This window comes from Stegodyphus dumicola, chromosome X2, assembly GCF_044657685.1.
Source record: "Stegodyphus dumicola isolate Sdum_Otavi_A_Nest chromosome X2, ASM4465768v1".
Taxonomy (NCBI): Eukaryota; Metazoa; Arthropoda; class Arachnida; order Araneae; family Eresidae; genus Stegodyphus; species Stegodyphus dumicola.
Window position 1 is genome coordinate 10,398,686 of NC_140781.1, and position 18,431 is coordinate 10,417,116.

The window sequence follows — 18,431 nt, forward strand, 5'->3', positions numbered from 1 at the left end:
TTTGACATGGGAGTACTGAGCTTCACTCTGAACAGTTTGTCTCTCAAGAAATCATAGATCCAAGATAAACACTTTCCATTAATACCAAAATCCTTGTATAGTTTAACAATCAGTTTATATTTCCAGACCGTGTTAAAAGCTTTTGACAGGTCCAAAAAAACAGCCACTGTATGATTTGTCGGACGCAGGTTTTGAGCATCTCTGATCTTCTGGCAGAGGTAGAGAACCTGATCTGTTGTGATGTGACCCTTCTGTATCCATACTGTTCCTTTGGCAAAAGGTCGTGGTTGTCAAGCTGATAAAGCAATTGTTTCTGGACCATTTTTCCATAACTTTGCATGATATACTAGTTAGAGCAATGGGCCCATAAATCTCGAGAGATCCATCCACTTGCCCTGGTTTTTTGATAGGAAATATAATGGCCTTTTTTCCATTCCCTCGGCAGTCGCCCAAGACTCCATGATTGCCTTGAACCAATGCCGATGTGACTAAGCATCTGGCCATGGATGCCATCATGTCCAGGGTATTTGGTCAGGTCAATATCTCTTATTGCCATCTCCAGCTCATGCATAGAGAAGATTTTACCAAAAAGTACTGCCCGATACTGAACTGCATCCGCGCTGGGCGAGATTCATGGATTTTTCTCTATTGTCTTGTCTTCAGCAGTGAAATTTAATTTACTTAAGTTCTGATAGTACGCTCCAAGCAAGTCAGCTGCGTATTTTTCGTCCCTGGGAATCTTCTCTTCCTGATCCAGGATAGAATTACATTTCTCCGTCTGCTGTTGCTCTTTACTTATATTTTTGACCAATTTCCATAGTTTCGAGTTGGGAGATCTGGAATCGAGTCTTACATAGGTCCAACCAGTTTCTTCTCTTAAGCAAAGCATAAGTCCGCTTTATTTCTACTTTGATTTTGTTCAGTTCAATTCTAACCTGGTCATTTTGCTTTATGCAGATTTTCTCTTTTCGGTATCAAGGGGAGTAAAAGAGGAGAATTATGAGAAAAGAGAAGACTATAGTTTTTATATGTCCCCTAGGAATAGTCTTTTTTGCTGCATCAAAGAGCAGGGTCACCAATTTGACTCAAGATCAGAAGTGGAGGGCTCAGAATCAATCATGGTGTCCACTAGAGAACCGAAAGTATGCCAGTCCTCCTTGCCAAAGTTCCAGTATTTTTTTACGATTGAAAAAAGTACCCTGTTTCTTGTTTATTTCAATTTGGAGTGGCAAGTGGTCGTTCGCAATATTTTTCAATAAGTTCCATGTGCGGCTTGGAAATACAATATGGCTTACAATAGAGATGTCGAGGGCTTCAGATGTATTATAACTAAACGAAGAATAGGTTGAAGAGCAATCGAAGAAGTAAAACCAGCATTGTCTATCATATGTATGAGATCTAGTCCCCTCTCGTTAGGGGTTGAGCATACTCATATTGGATGCTTTGCATTTAAGTCCTCCAGAATTATTGAATAGTCATCAAGTAGATTTTCAATACCATTGGGCTAATTTTTACGGTTGAGTGGATTGTGTAAGTTTATAAATAGTTAGGGTTTACCCCTCCACATAACAGCTGAGTTAGCTGGAGGGCAGATACTTTTACTGACAAAGTTGATATCCCTGATAAGAAAAGCAAGATCACCACCAATACTGTCATGCCTATCTTCTCTAACAATATTACAGCCTTTTGCTTTGATTTTATGAGTTTCCTTTAAATTCGTTTTTGGAGAACAATAATTTGTGCTTTGTGCTCCTGAGCCAGATGCAGTATCTGATCAAGTTTAATTTACGGTTGCCACGCTACCTGGAAAACCGGAAAAAGTCGGGGAATTCGGAAATTGACCAAAAAATTCAGGGAAAAGTCAGGGAATTTAAGTATTTTAGTCAAAATCTGGAAAAGTCAGGGAATTTCATACAACGATCCCGCCAAAAAAGGCGAGTTTTGCGCCGACGTCGGAAGAGATCACTTTTTTGGCGAATTGTGTATCACGTGAGTGTCATTCGGGCAGCTGGCATAGAGCCAATTTTCGCAGCTACAATTTGATTGTCTTTTAGAAAGGCAAAGCAAGTTTCCCGCAACTTTTGGTTTCCAGTAACCTCAAGAATCGCATGTGCAGTGCATGAACTAAAGAAAGTACCTGTTCTCGTATAAAGCAAAAAAGGTTTAATCCTAGTATACGGTACCATGAAGGTTAGAATCAAAAAAATATGGATTGTAAAGAAGAAAAACCTCTCTGCAACAGACGTGGCTCCGTTCTATCATAGAGGGAAACAGCTGTGCATGGGCGATATATCTGTCGCCAAAGCTCGAAACCGGTGTCGAAATTCGAAGGTCACGTTATCAAGAGTTCATAAAATGAATATCGTTTAAAATTTCTTTAAACTCTAAAGGAAAAAAAATATTTTTTGGCGCAAGTAAATTAATTCATGGATTAGTTATTTTGAGGGGGGGGGAAACTACGAAAATCCGTCTTTAAAATTATTGCGAAAAATCCAAGAAAAAAACGTTTCTTCTTGGATTTTTCGCAATAATTTAAAAACGGATTTTCGTAGTTTTCTTTTTTGTCAAAGAACCAGAGTCGTAGCTAGGGTTTTCAGCGCCCGGGGACAACTGGAGATTTCGCGCCCCCTACTGCTTGCCAAGGATAGAAAAGATTTAATTCTAAAATATCGTAACATCAGTTTGGCGCCCCTCGGATTCTGTGCCCCCCTCTAGCTACGCCCCTGCAAAGAACGTTTCTTCTTAACACGTGTTTCTCAATTTCCTGTACACATCGCGGAGAGGGAAATTCTGGCCGCCAGGTTCCGTCGCCAAATCCCTTGGCAAATTTTCCCTCCGCTTTCTAGCCGCGTAATAGCATTTACGTGTGTGGAACTTTTTCTTCTTTACATAGACGTTCTTTGGTTAGAATAATCTCCATGTATGGTACAGCGGGATTTGGCGACATGATGATGAGCAGTAAACGGGTCATTTTGTTCTTGGCGACAATTTTCAATATCGTGCGAAGGCCGCACCGTATGCATATTTCACAAGTGCACATCTGTGTAGCCACCGAGGGAGTGGCTTCTAGGATGGACCAATGAGCATCCAGTAATATTTCTGTCATGTCACATGACCTTTCGCGTGCTTTGAGATTTAAGCAAGATGATTGAAAATATTCTGCCACGCAATTTTCTGTAAAAAATAATTAAAGAATAGTCGATTGCTTCTGAAACTTTTCATTGCGAAGTTAGATCAAATATAGGCAATTATGAAGATTTCACTATCTGGTTGAAATAAATGCAAACACATGTTGGATATTTCGCAAAAATATAGATGTGAAATATTACTCAATACGTGGTAAATAAGATGAAGAAAGAAATATGTGATAAACATCTGAGCCCAAATGCAATCTTACATAAAACTATGCGTATGAGAAAAATATTTTCACCACTTATATATGTAAATAGAAGTCAGCACTTTTTATTGCAGTCTATGTGAAAAAGATGTTCTATAATACTAACCAATGCAGAATTTTAGTCATAGTGAAATTTACTAATTTGCATTCGTATACATTGTGTTAAATTTCACATTTAATAACTGCTCACTCTTAAGGGAACTGTCTACACAAGAAATACTCATGAAGCAAAGTGAATTTATCTTATTCACAACGAGTATATTCAATTTATTGACATATAACTTTTAATTTTAACAATGGATACAATCAGATCATATGTGTTCTGAATCTTACACTTTAAAAATCAAAAGAATGCACTGAAATAAGAAAACACTAGATTCATTGTAACACTTTCAGTCATTCTCATCTCAATTAAAAAAAATATACACTTGAATTCTCTGAAACAACATAATATGCCGTGAATATCAATCTAAATATTAATGCGTGATAAAAAATCTCGAAAGTGAAATGTCAGCGATTATTTAAACTCAGAAAACGGAAGCGCTGCAAGATTTTCTACTATTACGCCATATATTTATAACTGCGAAACAAATTCAAATTAAAACGTAAACAACATACGCTCACATGTACGAAGATTTCGCGTCACAAGAGCAGTAGCAGCTCATTGGTTCATTTTCGAAACCCCTCCCTCAGTGGCTACGCTGATGTGCACTTGTGAAATATGCGCACCGTATACTAGGATTTTACCGCAAAGTCTTTTTTTTTTTTTTTCTTTTCTTTTTAATAAATACCTTTCATTTTGCAGTAAAATAAAAAAAAATAGTAATCAGTCATCTAGGCTAACCATGTAATATAACTATATTCGCTAAAATATCGTTGATTATTCTAATTCAATTTTTAAGTAATTATCTTTATTTTTATGTTATTCATATCATTTAACGTTGCTTCTTCCCTCTAAATTCATTTATCATTAGTAAATAATATTTCCAAATTTCAGGAAATTTTCTCTGGCATAATCCTAAAATTAATTCTAGCAGTATGATGACATCACGAAATTTAATGCACATATTTTTTCCTTATGTATGCTGCGAAATAAATATAAAATACCTCAATTTAGTAAAAAAATATCATTAAATAGATTTCTTTCTTTCATTTAGCTGCAGAATGTCTGCAAAAAAGCCTTATTTTATTCCAGATTGGGCAGATTCTAATCTCAATCTTCAGTGGAGAAAACAACTCCTGTTATAATTAATTATATTTGTGTTTTCAAGTGTTAAGGTGCCTTATAAGAAGACACCTCACACAAATTAAATTTACCTAAAATCTAACCTAACTTTTAGCATTGCGTTGTGATTTATAAGAACCGGATTAGCCTCATGTTGAACTGGTGATGATCATGAGTAATAATTAAATAAAACATACAATTGTTATCCAATGTATATATCTTAAATTTTATTAAGTTTCTTAAGTGGAAAAGTAAACAAAGTGTACCAAGAATAATTAAGAATAAATGTCCTCTGGGATTTATTGAATAATAAAGTGAATTTGCTACACAGTACAAGTAATACCATAATTAATTTACCTCTTAGCACAGCCAACGTACATTACGCGGATAGACTGGAATTTTCTCGAAACATACCTGGAAAAGTCAGGGAATTTGATTCTCCTGTTTGAGTGGCAACCCTGTTCATTCTTGCCGAATTGGTCGAAATTCCATTTCATGTTGCACTGAATTATCCTTAGCGGACGAGCTTTGCGAGACTGTAATTGATTTTTTGGTCGAGGCCCTCTTTCTAAACATCAATCATACGTAGAAGGCTTTACGAAGGAGGTCTGTACGTGAGGCGACCAGCCATTTGCGTGCCGCTCAAGGGCACATGTGACATATCGACTGGCGAAATGCAACTATTTCGGAACAAAGGTTATTAAGGTATAACTTTTCAAAATAAATGTATACTTTAAATTCTTTTTTCATTTAAAATAGACAGCTTGCAGATTATATGAAACACATAAAGTGTAAATTTAAAGCTTAATGTTTTTAAAAACCAGTTGTTTAATTTCTCTTACCTTTAAAGAATCTACTGTGATAGTGTGCAAGTTTGGTACACTTTTCTTAAAAAATACTGCATCGAACTCCTTCAAATTTTGCATGATGGTTACAAACATATCATTTAAGAATACTTAGCAGTATTTTACATTTTACTTAAAAAGAAAAAATGTTAAAAATAAATTAGTAAAATGTTTTGAAAATCAGGAAAAAATGGTATTAAATTTTTTTAATATATCCAAAACTAAAGATCATAAATTTTATATCCTGCTTAGTTTCAAAGAAATAGTTAAGATAAACAACTGTGGAAAATTTAAACCTTCTAGGCTGAACAGTTTTTAAGAAAAGTGTACCGAAAGTTAAAAAAAAAAAAAAAAAAAAAAAAAAAATTTGAGAAAAACTGAAAAAACAATTTAAACACTAATAATTTCTAAAAAAATCATTTTAACATTTTCCTGCACTATAATCATCTTGAACTGGCATTTCTGTATCTAGTTACTTTTGTTTTATTAACTTATGTTTCTTTCTAGCCATTTTAGAAAGCTTTTGGTAAGCGAGATGGGCCTCAGGAATTCTATCGCAATCTATTTTCGCAAAAACTTTACCGTATAAATCCCTGATTGTATTTCCAATAATTCCATTATTTATTGCGACTTTCTACGCTATCATTAAAACATATTACCGCATCTAATAAACTCAATTTTAATGTGATGACACTCACAAAAACAGTTTTTCGTATGCGTGTCCTGATGCAATTATTAAAACTTTCATTAGAGAGGTGAGTGGTCCCCTCCTCTCTTCCCTTACCATCCACCTCTCTAGAGAACTTTCGACTCTCCGAAGCCTTCTCTGAGATTCGAACACAAGCTTTTCGGCACGGCAGCGTCGCTAACCGCTATACCGGTTGAACGGTGGGTTTTCACTTCTTCCATGAATGCGATTTTACAGTAGTTTTTTGTCAAAGAGACTTCTAAAGACATTTTCTCAGCTAATAAAACAGGTTCTAACAAAGAATGTTTATGAACATACTTTTTACCAGCTGATATGGCTTTATTGTTGCCACACCAGACATTTGTCCCTTCTGAACTGGTGAGTTTGCTAGTGCTTGTTTACATTTTTTAATGAAAGATTTGAGTCTTAAAATTTTTAAACATGGATAAATTACATATTTTTGGAATCGTCTCAGGCTACTTAATTTTTTTAGCCCCAAATTGAAAATTTGAAAATTTTTATATGTCCCGTCATAAAAGGAAACGTTTGAAGTGGGCGCGTTAACATGTCCACTGGATAGCTGATCAGTGGAGAGCTGTTCCCATCACGGATGAGTCCAAATTGCCTCCAAAGCGATAGTAGGTTGTAACGTATTTTGCAGTATTTAACAAAATAAACATGATTAGACAAAAATTTTATTTTTAGTTCACGGATATAGATAACTTCAAATACAAGTTTATCCATTACAGCATCACACACTAACTTATTTTACTATTTCTTTCTTTATAAATTTTTGAATCATCTACTAATTGATAAAACTTTTAGAATAATGAATTTTTAAACATTTTCTGACCCTGCTTAGCAACGGTTACCAGATACAAAATACAGACGATATCGAATGTGGCATTGCCACTCCAATATCATGGATAATCAATTTAATTATTTGTTAAATAATGAAATATTACAACATTATTCGATTTGGAGAGAACCTCGGACCCATTATTCATCAAACAGCCTTAAAAGAGATACGTACGGAGGAGACAGTGTTAGTATTTGGTACGGTATCTCTTTGGGTGGACGCACAGACATCCATGCGTTTCCACGCGGAAGTGTGAATTCTCAGACCTATAGAGATGACATCCTTGAAGTTTATGTGCGCCCTTATGCCGAGGCAATAGGTGATCATTTCCTGCTACAGGACGATAGCGTTAGACTGCACAAGGCTCGCATCGTGGATGATTATCTTCAGCAGCAAACCGTTAGTTCATCGGAGTGGCCAGCTCGATCACCAGATCTAAATCCTATCGAGCATTTTTGGCATGCTTTAGGAAGATGTATAGCTAAAGTCGCGGACACATAGCCCACGAGACCCTTAACTGTCAAGACATTTAGTCAACAGGACACTAAGCCGACAGTGACACTTAGCTGATACGTACCCAATAATTATTCAAACTTACTATCAATTAAAAATTTCTCGACTTCTCCATAAGTTCAATATTTAAGTTATTTTTTTCACTATCAGTAAAATTCACTTTTCAATTCTTATAGATCTCATATGTACTTTTAATTATTGTGTTAATTTAGCATTGTTTGATATGTATCGTGCTGTTTGGTATATATTGGCCAAACTGAAAAAGCGTTGAAATTTCTTGTCAGGAAATATGAATTAAATTTCGAAATTAAAAAAGAATTTTTTTAGCTAAGTACGGCGGTCACTTTATTACATTTGGGATCTTCAAAAATTATCCGTAAAGCTTCTTCTTTAAATCTACTGGATTTTTTTTAAGACTTTCACATCATTAATAATTTTTCTTGTTTACTTCACGATATTAATTTTCCAATCTCGCTCCTTCAAATGCTTTCAAATTTTTAATATCTTTAGGTTTCATTACTATTTTACTTATCACATCATGTTACATTCTTTCCCTTACAAAATCGTTTGGCTCCTCTTAGTAATGAAATTTCCTTTCCCTGTCCTCCGAAGCGACGCAGTCGCAGATGCAGGTACCCAGCCATCGCCTTACCCTGTGTATCGCAAGTGAAATTACTGAGCATAACTTTTTCTGTGCTAGCATTAAGTGCAAGCATTTGTAGTGATTTGGCAGATACCGTTCAGACATAACTTGGTTGTAGGAATATCGTGCGAGAATCCGCAGTGAGGTGGCATCATTCATTTCGTCTTGCGAGAGATATCGTAGGCTAGACTGAAGTCCTCAGCGTAGTCCAGTGGACCGGTCTGAAAAATCTGAATAATGCAATAAAGATTATTGTTATTCTTGAATTATACTTTTTTATAGAAACATATCGTGGTGAGGGTTAGTTTAGCATATATATTTTATTTTGTTATTAAAAAAAAAATTTTTTTTAAGTAAATTTTTAAGACAAGAAAAGGTATAAATTATTTCTGACCTCTATAATTTGCTGTTCATGCCACCATTCTTGAGATAAAAATTTTGTAACATTTTATTGACCACGCCTCTCGCTTAAAAACTTACTTAGTTTAATGTTTATAGCCCAAAAATGGTGCATAATGTTTAATTTAGAAGCAAAATATTCTTTAAGGATTTGTTTTATTGATAACTGAAGCTGCAGAAAAAGGGTCCACAAACCAAGCGGGGCGGAGCTGTTAAGAATCGAGCATTTAATTGATATTATGTGCAGTTTCAGTGCCATCATTGTTTTATTATGTTTTATGCATCTGGCATCATTATTTTTGTCATTCTAAAAGTTGTCATGTAAACAATAAGACGTACGTAAGTTCTCTTTACTTTTATTGTTAATAAAGTCCAAAAATTCAATTAGCCATCACTCTGTTAATTTTATAACAAGTTCTGGGTTTTAGCGACGTTTAACTGTGCAAATAAATTAACAATGGCTATGTTGACGTATTTGAATCACGGATTTTTTTTTCTTTTTTTACTTTCGTTTTCAATTTCAACACTTCCACCTGAACAGTGTATAGGTAGACGCTACAGTGTACCGACAGCCTTTTTTTTTTTTTTTTTTTTTTGGCATATTTCCTGGTTAATGACAACGTAATATGGAAGCTAAAAATTCTGTTCAGTGTACCAAATTGGAAGGTTTATCCAACTGGACTGATTGGAAATTTGAAATAAACTCTTTAATTGTGCTCAACGATTGTGCGGGCATCTTCGATAATTCCCTTATCGAGCCGAAAGCTCCGGCAGAAAGCGCGAATGAAAAAACAATACGCGAGTACAACGAAGCTGCAAAAGTGTATGCAAAGGCGAATGTGAAAGCTGCTGTGATCATTCGCACAAATGTGTCACCGAATGCGTTAAATTTAATCCGTATGCATGGTGATTCTGCACTAGTGGAATGAGTTATTAAGAAATTTTGAGAAGGTGTCAAGCGTGAAAGTGGACACTCTTCTTCAACACTTTTTCACTTTTCTGATTGAGAAAGACGAAAGTATAATGCAATCACTCGCACGTTTACGTACACTGTGGGTGGATCTTCAACGTGAGCAAGAGCTGAGCGGCGAAGGAAAGTTGCTGCAGAACTTGCTAGCACCGCAAATCTTATATATTTTTCCTGATGACGAATATATCGAGTTCAAATCACAGTGGGACTCGATGCCAAATACGGAAAAGTCACCTGAAAAACTGATCGGACAGATCAACATGCGGCTGCAAAGAAGAAATCAAGAGCTTAGAAACGAAAGTACGATAACATTTGTGGTTAATGGTAATCATAGCGCAAAACATAGTGGAAAGAAATGGAAGAAGGGTGGTCATAAAACCTCAGATGGTCAGGCAATCCCAACCCTTGACAACAAATAATGCCAAAACGATGAACAGACTTAGTAAGACCAGTGATGGTGTGAAAGGTTTCAATGGCATCTGTTTTCGTTGTAATAAATCCGGCCACATTTTTGGTAAATTTTGCCAAGTTTACCCTGACTGCCAACCACGACGAATGGCAAAACAAAGACCTTCTTTGCAAACACTCAATTCAGTGCATTTGCTTGTTGTCAAGAAGATGATTGTGGCCGAAATGTGTGGCTTAAATACGATGGAGCTACAGCACACATTACAAATTAGGCCGAGTATTTCGAGACGTACCGTCATTTTGACAAACAAGCAGAAATCACAGTTGATAACAAACAGACAATACCAGCATATAGCTGTGGAGACATTGACATATGCGTGACGGTTGGAAACGTACAAAATTCTATTGAGCTCACTGATGTACTATAGGCACCAGAAATTGGCAAAAATTTGTTATCAGCCTCAAAGGCAATGAAGTGAAGAATCTCGAACTCTGGTGATTCAGACGATATGATTTGTCATTTCTTTCGCAAGGAGAACCCAGATAATATACTTTTAGAAACCCCATGTTCATCAAATGGACTCTTTGAACTACGTGCAAAACCAGTCAAGCCACAGGGGGGTTCTGCTGCTGCAGCCTACTTGGTTGACAACAAAATCACTACTTCTTTTCCTGAAACGGCAATGAAGACGACGACAAAATTGCCATTATCACTTTGGCATCGACGACTTGGGCATCAAGGAATACAGTACGTGAAAAAGTACTTGCGCCAAAATTGTATAGATTTTATCGACGATGGACTATTTTGTGAGCCATATGCGTATGGTAAACAAAGTCGACGAACATTTAAACCAAAGGATTCAAAACACAAAAGTCTGGTGAGATAATACATGCAGACTACTCGAATCGCCAGTCTTATCAAGAGGTGGAAAGAAGTACATGTTAGTGATTAAGAACGATTACTCTAAATTTCGACATGTAGAATTTCTGAGACATAAAGACGAGGCTGTGGATAAAATCAAGCAGTTTCTTGTTTGGAACAACAGAGATGGTATAAATGTAAAAGAACTGGTCACAGACGGCTGTCGTGAGTTTGACAAATTGCCGATGGCTGAATCGAGAGATTCAAGACCTGTTTAGTAGCAAAAGGGTACACCCAGACGGTGAATATCGACTACGAAGACACATTTAGCCCGGTGTGTCGCTATGACACTATTCGAGCTCTAATTGCAACGGCAGCCAATGAGAATCTCAACTTATATCAAATTGACGGGGAGACGATATTCCTTTACAGTGACTTAACTAAGGAGATCTACATGCATCAACCCGTAGGCTATAACGACGGAAGTAAGCGTGCATGCAAGATGCTTCGACCTTTATACAGCTTGAAACAAGCTGGACGATGTTGGAATGTCAAGTTTACTGACGTGCTGAAGAAACATGACATGATACAAAGTAAATCCGACAATTGCCTGTTTATACGAAATGATTATGAACATAAGATGCTGATGGCAATTTACTCGTATGTTGATGATGGCATTGTCGCTGTTCAGGACAAAGCAGCATTTTTCACATTTATGGACGAGCTCAAGCAACATTTTAACATTCGAGTAACGACGTTAAATTGTTTGCTTGGTCTACAAGTTGAACGTTTGAAAGACGGCTCACTCTTCCTGCACCATGAAGCATTTACAAGAAAGATATTAGAGCGATATGGAGATGCTAAGCCATCACACATCCCAGTAAAGAAGTCGAGTCTCAAGGTCGACTATGGTCAACCGAATGACGACGGCATGATCAAGATCAAGGAGGCGAAGCCTCTCAGCAGTGAAATTTCATACCGATCAGTAGATGGCAGTTTGCTGTACTGGGCGATGGGGACCCGATCGGGTATTGCTTACGCAGTGAGTTTGATGTCTCGAAAGCTGAACAATTCTGCAGAAATTGATTGGGAAATAATACAGACAACATTAAGGTACCTTCGCAATACCATAGGACACGGCATTGTGTACAGTAATGAATATGATAGAAGTTTGATGTTGTTTAGTGACGCAGATAACAACAGCTGTGCAGAAACACGCAGGTTTCAAACAGGTGTTATTTTTTTCTATGGTGGAGGTGCAATTACGCGGCGAAGAAAGCTACAGGAGGCCATATCCAATTCGACGACAGAGGCAAAATTCATGGCAGCAGCTGATGCTACAAAAGACGTGATATGGTCGAAGAGCTCGTTCAATGAGATAGCTAATAATGTCTCATTGCCTATCCTACAAATTGATAATCAGAGTACTATCAAGTACATCACAAATCCAATGTTCCATCCAGCACCTCAGTTTCATTTCCAGAAGTTGATTGGCGTAAAAACAGTCAATAAGTAAAGCTTAATCTATATGAACAATGACTATTTTCATGCTCGAAGGAGGCTGTTGAGAATCGAGCATTTAATTGATAATGTGCAGTTTCAGTGGCTTTATTGTTTTATTATGTTTTATGCATCTGGCATCACTATTATTTTTGTCATTCTAAAAGTTGTCATGTAAACAATAAGACGTACGTTAGTTCTTTTACTTTTATTGTTAATAAAGTTCAAAAATTTAATTAGCCATCACTCTGTTTGTTAATTTCATAAGAGGAGCAAATCTAGACATCATGAAAAGTCACCATAATGTGGTGTAATCTATCGATGCTAGATTTATCTAGATCAGTCATGTAAATAGATAATATTATGTACTCTGTTTTGAAAGTCGCGATGTGTAATTTTCAATATAATATGTTATATTAATGTTTTTCTTATAAAATATAACTTTTTCTGAATATCTGTTAAAAATGAATAAGTGTTCATTTCGTTTTTCATTAATTTTATTATTTTTTCCCTCATTCATTCCTTCTCTTTCTCGTTTTTGGTTTAGCTACATAGTAGTGCGGCCACCTAACAGAAGTGGGTTTAGTTTATGTAATTACGGCAAAGCCAGAGAGCTATCTGCCTAAGGGGAGGGATACCTTCGTGGAGGACTTTCTAAGGAAAACTGACCTCGTATACATGTTACACATGGGAAAAACCACGAAAACACCCATGCAGCCTGTCTGTTCGCGGGATTCGAAATTCGGACCGAACTGCCAGTATTCAGTGATTTTACCGCTCTGCAGCTTCTGAGCCTAATAGAAATAGAGTAACCGTTTTACTCAATATATAACAAGTCTCTTCCAATGAAAATTGCCTTAATAAATGCATTCAGGAAAATGGGCACCAAAAATTTTCCCATTACTATGTAACTAAACCACAAACAAGAAAGAGAAAAAAATAAATAAATAAAATAATGAAAAAAATTTTAACAGATATTGAATAAAGTTATATTTTATAAGAAAAACATTAATATAACATATTATACTGAAAATTACACATAGCGACTTTCAAAACAGAGTACATAATATTATCTATTTACATGGCTGATCTACTTAAATCTAGCATCGATAGATGGCACCACATTACGGTGACTTTTCACGATGTCTCGCTTTGCCCCGCCATACTTGGTTCGTACCCCTCCTTCTGCAGCTTCAGTTATGAATAAAACAAAACCTTAAAGAATAGTTTGCTTCTAAATTAAATAATATGCCCCTGTTTAGGGCTATAAACATTAACCTAAGTAAGTATTTTATGCGGGAGACGTGGTCAATAAAATGTTACAGAATTTTTATCTCAAGAATGGTGGCATGAACAGCAAATAATAGAGGTCACAAATAATTTATACCTTTTCTTGTCTTAAAAATCCACTTTTTTTAATTGTTTTTAATAACAAAATAAAATATATTTGCCAAACTAATCCTCAGCTTCCATATGTTTCTATAAAAATGTGCAATTCAAGAATAACAATAATTTTTATTGCATTATTCAGATTTTTCATAACAGGGAAAGGAAATTTCATTAGTGGGACAAGCCAAACGATTTTGTAAGGGAAAGAATGTAACATGATGTGATGAGTAAAATAGTATTGAAACGTAAAGATATTAGACATTTGAAAGCATTTGGAAGAGATTGGAAAATTAATATCGTTAATTAAACAAGAAAAATTATTAATGATGTGAAAGTGTTCAAAAGAACCCAATTGATTAATTCAAGAAGCTTTACGGAAAATTTTTGAAGATCCCATATTAAAATGTAATTAAGTGACCACTGTACTTAGCTAAAAAAATTCTTTTTCCCTTTCGAAATTTAATTCATATTCCCTGACGAAAAATTTCAGCGCTTTTTCAATTTGGTCAATATATACCAAACAGCACGATACATATCAAACAATGCTAAATTAACACAATAAATTAAAAGCATATATGAGATCTTTAAGAATCGAAAAATGAATTTTACTGATAGGTGAAAAATGCAAGTTAAATATTGAACTTATGGAGAAGTCGAGAAATTTTGTAATTGATATTAAGTTTTATTAATTATTGGGTACGTGTCTGCTAAACGTCACTGTCGGCTTAGTGTCCTGTTGATTAAATGTCTTGACAGTTACGTGTTCCGTAGCTAAATGTCTTGACGGCTAACTCTCTGTGTCGGCCCAAATGTCCTGTTGGCTAAGTGTCCGTGTCGGCTAAGTGTCCGTGTCGGTTAAATGTCCTGTCGGCTAAGTGTCACGGATCCGTACAGCTATTCTCGATTCTCCTCTTCAGACTCTTGTCATGTTTGCAGTAGCTTTGCAAGAGCAGCGGCTGTCACGTCGTACAGAACTCATAGACTGCCTAATTGGCAGCATCACACATCGCTGTATGTGCTGTATTGCTTCTAGGAAAGAGTGTACTCCATACTGAAGGCAGTTTTCATATACGAAACTGATACATCCGATTTTTTCATTTTTATGCGTCTGGTAATTTCTGTTTGTGTTATTTTATATCTTACTATGTGTTGTATATCGTGAGTCAGTTTCATTAAATTCTACACGTAATGTTTTGAGTAATCGGCAACTTTTTGAATTTTCCTTGACTAATGATAACCAATGTATTTATAAAAAAGTTCAGTAGACTTTTGCGACACGCATATTTAAAATATATTTTAATCTTTAAAAAGATCAGATGGACTTACTTAAGTGCCTCTCAGGCTTGAAAAAAATTCTGCGCTTTTATTTTTTATGGGGGAAAGGTGGGATACCGTGTGTCCCACCGTGCAACTAGCACATATCTTATAGCATATTAGCGTATAGCAGGAAAAAAAAACATATGTGGAATGAATAAACAAAATTAAACATGCATTCTAATGACGACGGCATGATCAAGATCTATCGCATTTTGTACAATATATTTAATATTTTTTAATTTTAGAAACAAACGAAAATATTTTCTTAGATATTATTTTAAGATTAAAATTTAATACTTGTACATACAATACTAAATAAAATATTAAAATTGGCTTTTGATTCAAAAGCATTTATATATGATTAAAAATGGAAAGTCTTTTTTCATGAAAATTTGAAAAACATGTTGTTTCATTCTTTTGTAAGCATAGAGGCACTTCACATGTTAAACACATCCAAAATGTTCGTCGTTCTTCTTTCGATGTGCTGCAATATGCACATCTTCTCCTGCTCGTTCTCTTTGGTGCGTGACATACATTTTTTAGTCCGTTTTCTGGTTGTACAAACGGTTTTTTAGTTTTTATTTGAACTGGGAATTTCAGTTTTTCTTTTCAGCTCTTTCTTGCCTGCAAGTGCCATTAGACCTTCTATAACTGAGAGACGAAAATCTTTCATTGTTTTTACATCATGATCGGGTTCGCGAACAAACTTAAATAGAATAAATACGTTTATTATACTCACATCTAAAAAGTAAAAAAAGATCCTGTGCCAACATTTCTTGCTTTTGCGGTCTATTGCATATAGTCCTTTCAGTTAGTCAAATAAGTTGACATATCCCATATTCTTATTATATGAAATAATGCTGTTTGGGCACAGTACTTTTTTTGTTTTTCCATCTCGTACTTTCTATTAATTTCCTTCATTTCAGTTGCCTTTTCCAAGCCAGACAGGATAGAAACGGATCTTTTATCCTTCCATTTTATGCAATAAATTGAATCATCGCTAACTGAAAAGTCTATATCGCCTCTCGACATAAAGTTGTCTTCTTTTAATTTTTTGGGAAGATACTTCCGATTCATATTTACAGTGCCACATGCATAGATGTTCTGTGTCTTTAAAAAGCAAAACAAACTATAACTACTGAAGTAATTGTCCATGAAATCTCTATGGTTCTTACCATAAAGAGGCTGGCACAAAGTTTTCACTACTCTCTCGCCTAGATTTTTTTCGACGGAGTCACCGAGTTTGCCAGTATAAATTTCAAATTGGCATGCAAATGCAGTGACATCGCATCGCATCCATACTTTGTAACCGCGTTTGATGGATTTTTTTAGGCATATACTGCTGCTGCTTCTCCCTTTGAAGCGAATCATTGATTCGTCAATTGCCTGAGTTTCGTTGGGATTAAAAACTGTCATAAACTTTTCCGAGAGATGATTTAAAAGAGGGCGTATTTTGTATAGCTTACACAGACTGGAGGCTTTTTGAAAATTTGTTGAAAGACTGGACTTTCCCTCTAAAAAGTCTAAGTACTGTTATTGATATTGAAAATGAAATTTCTTCATTAACCAATAAAATTAAAAACGCCACTGTAGAGGCAGGTGATATAATTAATGATAGAGAGAAACTTTATAAATTACTCTGAAATATTCGTTCGCTAATGCAGCAGCGAAATAGGTTAAGAAAACGTTATCACGTGACCTGGTCTCCACCAATCAAGAAGGAAATTAATAAGATCAGTAAAGAAATACAGAAACTTATTAAACAACATAAGGAGGAATTATGGCAAGAAAAATGCAAAATTTGGATGCCAAAAATGGTACATTTTGGAATTTCATCAAAAATTTAAAAACTATGTACGCCAGTAACCAACCACTGCACTTCAATAATAAGGTTGCGACTTTAGACCAAGAAAAGGCAGCCATGTTTGCTTCTCACCTAGAAGATCAATTTTCGCCAAATTGCTGGCCCGTCGATGCTGATTTTGAACTGCACACGCTCTCCAAAGTAAAGGACTGGCTTAATTCACATACAGCTAATAATTTAATGAAGCTTGCAACTCCATCCGTCGTTCAGTCCCTCATTAAAAAATTGAAGACCAAAAAAGCCCCGGGACTTGACGGCATCACAAACACTGCCATGAAAACCTGCCTATCAACGTTATATGCAAGATTACTTCTATCTTTAACGCTTGCATGACTCACTCTTACTTTCCGCAACAATGGAAGACGGCCAAAATTATTATGATTCTCAAACCAGGGAAAGATCATATGCAAACGGATGGTTTCCGACCTATCAGCCTCCTGCCTGGACTATCTAAACTTTACGAAAGAATTTTACTTGCCCGTATGAAATTGCACCTCCAAAAGCTACCACCGCAGTAATTTGGATTCCGTGAACATCTATCGACCACCAAGCAATTAGTGAGAATTACTGACTTCGTGGGGCAAGCACTTCACAATAATTTGAATACAGCTGTCCTCATGCTAGACGTGGCAAAGGCTTTCGACCGCGTTTGGCATGAGGGACTAATTTGCAAATTGGTCGATCTTGATTTTGAAAGAGAACTCATTCTTGTGCTACTTTCTTTGATATCAAATAGGAATTTTAAAGTCTCCGTTGAAAACTCCCTCTCTACTAAAATAATCATGCTGAGTGGTATTCCTCAGGGATCGGTTTTAGGTCCGATACTCTACTTGTTCTACGTTGCAGATTTCCGGAAAATCCACTGCCATAATAATGCAATACTTGCATGTTATGCTGACGACGCTGCTGTCGCGGTGAAGTCAGCGAATCTTAATCATGCAATTAAAAAACTACAGGAAAACGTCCCATACATTGAAAACTGGTGCAAATGCTGGAAAGTCCGGATTAATGCACAAAAATCCCAACTCCTCATTGTCAGAAAAGAAAGAGGAATGGCCCCGTTAAGAAGGAACTGTTACTGTTTAATGAACCAGTACCAATTGTCAATAAAGCGAAATATCTTGGCATAACTATCAATAATCGACTTACCTGGACTGCACATATTGAGAGTGTTCGTAACCATGCACTAAGAGTCATGAAATGTCTCTACGCGATTATAGGAAAATTTTCAAAATTGGACTTTTATAAGAAAAGACTAATTTATCTTAGTACCATCAGACCAATTATGACATATGCGGCGCCAGCCTGGGCTACCGCCACTGAAAAAGATATAGAGAAACTTCAGAAAGTGCAGAACAAGTTCCTTAGGATTAGCAAAAATGCCCACTATTATGTCAGAAACGAAGTATTGCATAGAGACATGAAAATTGAACCACTCAATCAATTTATTCGCAAGATTAATGCAAGTTTCTTCAATGGTGCGGTAAATTGTGAACATCTTATGAACTTGTTTCACTACGAGATACTTGCTGAAGATAGGTTTCTCAGGCCT